Source organism: Salvelinus alpinus, chromosome 1 (assembly GCF_045679555.1).
Source record: "Salvelinus alpinus chromosome 1, SLU_Salpinus.1, whole genome shotgun sequence".
NCBI lineage: Eukaryota > Metazoa > Chordata > Actinopteri > Salmoniformes > Salmonidae > Salvelinus > Salvelinus alpinus.
Genome location: NC_092086.1, coordinates 48,448,467 through 48,455,658, shown reverse-complemented (window position 1 = coordinate 48,455,658; position 7,192 = coordinate 48,448,467).

The window sequence follows — 7,192 nt, the reverse complement described above, 5'->3', positions numbered from 1 at the left end:
GTTGTGATTTTTTTTTGTCCATTCTACCACACGTCTTTTGTGTGTCAGTGAATAGGCCCTAATACACCAACGACGGGGTCAGTCATTTGATGGTTTAGTTGCCATTTGTTTCATTGACAGCTAAGTGCAGGGAGGTATCTCCTAGAGCTGTGTGTGCTATACAGTAGGGAGGATAGATCCCAGTGTTTAGCCTTTACCACTCCGGAAGGTTCCTGAGTGTGTTTACAGGGCTCTGTGCTCTGAACGTATGGCAGAGACTAGCTCTGATGCCAGGCCCGCAAACCCATCTCTGTGTTGGTGTGTGCCCCTGTGTGTGTGTGTGTGTGTGTAGGCCTCCTGGGGGTCCTCTCTCTCCTCGTCCTCCATGCTCCTGAAAAACATGCCTCATAATTCATACTGTATCATCCACGGGCCCTGGACAATTGTTACCTGGAGCTTAGGGACGACGTGTGAAAACACTGCGTAGAGGGACACAGGGGGAGGAGTTTGTGTGTGTGTGCGTGTGTGTGTGTGTGTGTGTTCGTGCGTGCGTGCGTGCGTGCGTGCGTGTGTGCGTGCGTGTGCTTCCGCTTCCCATGGAAAATTACAATTCAGACAATGTGCTTCCCATGATGCAATGGCATCTAGCTCATTAAGAGGGCTGATGAACTTCAAGTGACCTAAAATGGGATTCAAATGTCTGCCCATAGAGTAGAATTTGTAGCATTTTAATTGAACAGTATAATGAGTGTGTTAAAATAGTTTAGGTGTAAACATAAATACAATCTGTGTTTGTAGATTTTTTATTTATACTTGCAGACAATTGCTATAGAAACGACTTCATTGGATGCCATACAGCCAACATTCAAGTTAACATTTTATGTAAGCAATTAGCAACTAAATATGCTTTCATATATGAATGTCAGCTCTATGGCATATAATTATTTAATGTCAATCGCAAAGGAGTATACCTTCCCACTGTCACGGGTTACTAGGAGTGGAAGGTAGGAGTCAGGCGCAGAGAGCAGAGGGTTCAATGATTTGTATAATTACATTTTCCGGAAAAAACGGTCACGCCAAACACAGGGCGCATACACACTGACCAACCCAGAACACAGGGCAAACGATCCAGAGAACAAAACACATCCACAAACGACAGAGAACACAAAATAATCCCGCACAAACCTAAGCGGGCCTAACAGGCCTAAATAGACCAAAATCAAGAAACACAAAAAGGAACAGGTGCAACTAATAAGACTAAACTAACAGAAAAGGAAAAAGGGATCGGTGGCGGCTAGTAGACCGGCGACGACGACCGCCGAGCACCGTCCGAACAGGCAGGGGAGCCACCTTCGGTGGGAGTCGTGACACCCACACCAATTAGCAAAACCATATAATGGCTGCAACTAATTATTTACATCATTTGTTTACATCAGATTTTAATGTTGGCTATATGACATACAGTACCAGTCAAAAGTTTGGACACACCTACTCATTCAAGAGTTTTTGTTTATTTTGATTATTTTCTACACTGTAGAAAAGTGAAGGAAAAGCAGCAGAGTGAAGGAAAAGCAGCCAACAAGTGCTCAGCATATGTGGGAACTCCTTCAAAACGGTTGGGAAAGCATTCCAGGTAAAACTGGTTGAGAGAATGCCAAGAGTGTGCAAAGCTGTCATCAAGGCAAAAGTTGGCTACTTTGAAGAATCTCAAATATTAAACACATTTTGATTTGTTTAACACTTTTTTGGTTACTACATTATTCCATATGTGTTATTTCATAGTTTTGATGTCTTCACTATTATTCTACAATGTAGAAAATAGTAAAAATAAAGAAAATCCCTTGAAGTAGTAGGTGTGTCCAAACCTTTGACTGGTACTGTATATATAAATCAATGCTTTATGTCATCAAACTACACAAATCCTTAGTTTCAGGCAAACATGATATGTTTTTGCTAAAGGGTGTGGGGAGATACAATCCTTTGTGATTCATAATATAACCTTATACAGACGACATTCATGTACTGTATATACGTTTTTATTATAGCTAACAATTCAGTTATTAAGGATTGGCCAGTAATACATGATGTTTGAATGGGAAAACACTTAGTTAAGTCCTAATATATGGCTAATAAGACATAATAATTGAGTGGCTAATATGTGTACCTTAAAATAAAGTGTTATCCTTCATTAACAGTATTTTTTGTTCAAACACCTCTAGCCAAGTGTGATTTTGTGTGAATGTGTCTGTGTTCTATGAATAGTATGTTCAACAGTGACACATCTGTATGTATTCTTCACAGATGTCTTTTCCTTCCCCGGTCCACACTGGTCTGTTCATGACCATCCATGGCTCCACCCCTGCCTGTCCGCCTCTCAGCGCAGGTGGGCATGACTACTACCCACCACACACCCCACCATCAGGTCAGGCAGGAGGAAAAAATAGGTATGTTTGAGGTAGTTATTTAAATAGTTGATTATTTTGCAACTAGGGCACATTAGGTAAACTATCTGTTTGCATTTGTCAAAAGGTAGGTGAACTCCATGCCTTCATGTATGAGTGTACTGTATGTCTTCATGTGTATACATTATATTGAGTATATTGTGAGTGTAGAAGGTGTGGGGAGCATGTCTCCTGTGGCTTCTTCCCCCTTGACTCTGCTCATCTTTCTCTGTCGGATCCGTTTCACTTGTACTCTAACTAACACAAATTCACGCGTTGCAATTAAGTGCATGTGCTGCCGCCCACCCACGTCTGTGCTCAATCATGTCCTGTTCAGAGGAAAACGAGAGATCATCATGGGAGTTAAGGGACACTGGCCCTTAATGTTCCACTGTTTGAAATGGACTCTTCACAAATAGCAATTTGTAATGGTGTGACAGATGCTACAGCGTCTCAGAAAGCATTCACACCCCTTGACTTTTTCCACATTTTGTTGTGTTACAAAGTGGGATTAAAATTGATTTAATTGTCATTTTTTGTCAACGATCTACACAAAATACTCTGTCTAACTGTGAAAGAAAAATTTGAAAATTGGTGATAAAATGTATGAAAATTTTTAAAAACAAATATATCTTGATTAGGTAAGTATTCAACCCCCTGAGTCAATAGATGTTAGAGACACCTTTGGCAGTTATTACAGCAGTGAGTCTTTCTGGGTAAGTTTCTAAGAGATTTCCACAATTGGATTGTGCAGCATTTGCCCATTATTCTTTTCAAAATTCTTCAAGCTCTGTCAAATTGGTTGTTGACCATTGCTAGACAACCATTTTCAGGTTTTGCCATATATTTTATGTAGATTTAAGTCAAAACTGTAAATTGCCACTCAGAAACATTTACTGTCTTGGTAAGCAACTCCAGTGTAGATTTGGAATTATGTTTTAGGTTATTGTCCTGCTGAAAGGTGAATTCATTTCCCAAGATTTCCTCTAGAATTTTGCCTGTGCTTAGCTCCATTCCATAAATTTTTTATCCTGAAAAACTCTCCTGTCCTTAACGATTACAAGCATACCCATAACACGATGCAGCCACCACTATGATTAAACATAAAATTATTCAGGACAAAAAGTTAAATGCTTTTCCACATTTTTTGCAGTATTACTTTTGTGCCTTGTTGAAAACAGGATGCATGTTTTGCAGTGGCGACCCGTCATTAAGGGCAGGTGGGGCAAAATAAAAAATAAAAATGTATATATACACGACCATTCAAAAGTTTCGGGTCACTTAGAAATGTCATTGTTTTTTAAAGAAAAGCACATTTTTTATCCATTAAAATAACATCAAATATATCAGAAATACAGTGTAGACATTGTTAATGTTGTAAAGACTACTGTAGCTGGAAACGGCAGATTTTGTTATGGAATATCTACATAGGCGTACAGAGGCCCATTATCAGCAACCATCACTCCTGTGTTCCAATGGCACATTGTGTTAGCTAATCCAAGTTTATCATTTTAAAAGGCTAATTGATCATTAGAAAACCCTTTTGCAATTATGTTAGCACAGCTGAAAACTGTTGTTCTGATTGAATAAGCAATAAAACTGGCCTTCTTTAGACTAGTTGAGTATCTGGAGCATCAGCATTTGTGGGTTCGATTATAGGCTCAAAATGGCTAGAAACAAATAACTTTCTTCTGAAACTCGTCAGTCTATTCTTGTTTAGAGAAATGAAGGCTATTCCATGCGGGAAATTGCCTAGAAACTGAAGATCTCGTACAACGCTGTGTACTACTCCCTTCACAGAACAGCGCAAATTGGCTCTAACCAGAATAGAAAGAGGAGTAGGAGGCCCCGGTGCACAACTGAGCAAGAGGACAAGTACATTAGAGTGTCTAGTTTGAGAAACAGACCCCTCACAAGTCCCCAACTGGCAGCTTCATTAAATAGTACCCGCAAAACACCAGTCTCAACGTCAACAGTGAAAAGGCTACTCTGGGATGCTGACCACAAGCATTGCAACTGGGAAGTCAGACTTGGAAAATACGTTTTCAACTTGATATTGTAAATATTTTTCTTTGATGACAGAATTTTCCAACCAAGGACCGCCGCGCACAACAAGGTGAGTCCAGAAATGTCTTATATGCTGCTGCATAAATTATGTAATATGCCATGGAGTGGTGGTCAGCCTTATCAACTATGTTTTTTAAAAAGGCAGTAAATGAGGCTGAATGAATTGTTTCGCTGCCAGACAAGGCTCCGCTGATAGCCAGGTGTATCAGTGGTAAGGATTCACGCCAATTTGCTGGAAAGAAAGCTCTGCTTTTGGGACAGCTTTATGTAAGCCCTAACAGATTGTGAGCACCGCTTGTCGCCGTTATAGTGCAATTAATGAATGTATTGTTTAGTCTTGTGTTGTGTATTGGCTTTCCTGTCATGCATCTAAAAAGAAATTGGGGGGTTGGAGTTTGCCCCACCAAGATTTACATGCTAAAATCACCACTGGGGTTTTGGAATAATTGTATTCTCTAAAGGCTTCCATCTTTTCCCTCTGTCGATTAGATTAGTATTGTAGAGTAACTACAATGTTGCTGATCCATCCTCCATTTTCTCCTATCACAGCCATTAAACTCTGTAACTGTTTTAAAGTCACCATTGGCCTCACTGTGAAATCCCTGAGTAGTTTCCTTCCTGTCCGGCAACTGAGTTAGGAAGGACGCCTGTATTTTAGTAGAGACTGAGTGTATTGATACACAATCCAAAGTGTAATTAACAACTCACCATGCTCAAATGGATATTCAATGTCTGCTTTTTAAAAATGTTACCCATCTACTAATAGGTGCCCTTCCATTTCCAATGCAAGGCATTGGAAAACCTCTCTGGTCTTTGTGGTTCAGTCTGTGTTTGAATATCAGTGCTCGACTGAGGGACCTCACAGATGTGTGGGGTACAGAGATGAGGTAGTCTTTCAAAAATCATGTTAAAAATTATTATTGTACACAGACCATGCAACTTATTATGTGAATTGTTAATTTTACTCCTGAACTTATTTCAGGTTGCCATAACAAAGGGGTTGAATGCTTATTGACTCAAGACATTTCAGCTTTTCATTTTTCATTAATTTGTAAAAGTTTCGAAAAACATTATGGGGTATTGTGTTTAGGCCAGTGCCAAAAAAATCTCAATTTAATACATTTTTTATTCTGTCTGTAACACAACAAAATGTTTTTAAAAAGTCAAGGGGTGTGAATACTTTCTGAAGGCACTGTACCAAAGTCTATTCTATTATTTTCACCTTCAAAGCTAAACAGATCTGAGAGAATGCTCTGTGTGTGTTGACATGTCTACCCAAACGTTAGTGTAATCACAATATTAGGACCGATAGCTTGATCTCTGTTTAAAGTGTGTCATTGCTTTTCTGAGAGGCTTGTGCATAACACTAGGGGAAACTAAGCTTTGAAAGGTCACAGACAAAAGGCATGTCGGATGTTTGTTTGTGTCTTTTTATGTCGGTTCTCAGTGAGTTCTCTGGAGACATGGTGGTAGCTACATCATGTGAGAATACTGTAGTTTGTTCACTCAGAGGGAGAGAACAACTCTGCGATGCTGTACGCCATGACCTTCTGTGATCTGCGCTGCGTATCTCAGGCTGCAGCCATAAAGGAGCATTATGAATGTGACGATGCATTTACCAAGAGGAAGGTGTCTGTAGGAAAAGAAAGGGATAGTTAGTGAAGAATAGGTCTGCAGCATGAAGGTTAGAGTGGTATGGAGTTTGTTCAAGTAAAGTTGTGAAGTGATCGTGAATATGGTTCTGAGAAAGCAGAGACGGAGAAATGGAACAACAAGGCAGGGTAGAAACCTTGGCCCTGGAGTACGCAACCTGCTAGCGCCTCTCTCTCTCTCTCTCTCTCTCACTCTCACTCTCACACTCACTCTCACACTCACTCACTCTCTCACTCTCTCACGTATTCTCTCTCTTTCTTTCTTTCTTTCTCAGCCTTGCACATTCTCTCTCTTTCTTTCTTTCTTTCTCAGCCTTGCACATTCTCTCTCTTTCTTTCTCTCTCTCTCTCTCTCTCTCTCTCTCTCTCTCTCTCTCTCTCTCTCTCTCTCTCTCTCTCTCTCTCTCTCTCTCTCTCTCTCTCTCTCTCTCTCTCTCTCTCTCTCTCTCTCTCTCTCTCTCCCACGTGTAAAGGGGACTGACTGGATAGTACACCTGTGTTGGCGGCCTCAGCCCATCCAGGGAAAACTGGAAAAGGCTTCTTCCTCGGCTGTGGCCTAAAGTGACAAAGGGAATCATGTACGGAGGCAGGAGCAGATAGAGTCAGGGTGACTAGGCGACTGGGGATGGGGGGAGTCTGAAGGAGGGGCTGTGGGATACAGAGCCGTGCTGACTGGGCTGGGCTGGGTGGCTGTGGGTTGGGGGACTTTGGGAGTCTGGAGGGTGGGTTGGGGGCTTGTGGATGCTTCCATAACAACTGGGTGTTTCTCTGACCCTTGTGTTTGTCAGAACAAATGAAAGACTGGTACAGCTGAGAAAAAGGGAGAGATGAGAGAAAAAGAGCCATAGAGGGTGAGTGTACTGTAAACAGGTTATATACAGAGAGGGAGCTGCAGATTATAATAGGATTTTGATAGGAATTTTTGTTGACTTTTCTCCCATAGATGTGGTTATGTTTTAGCACCACTGTTATTATTAATTAGAAGCATGTATTGCAGAGGCGGTGATGGCCTTCCCAAGAACCAGAGCAGACCAACATTTCTGCCTGCCAGTG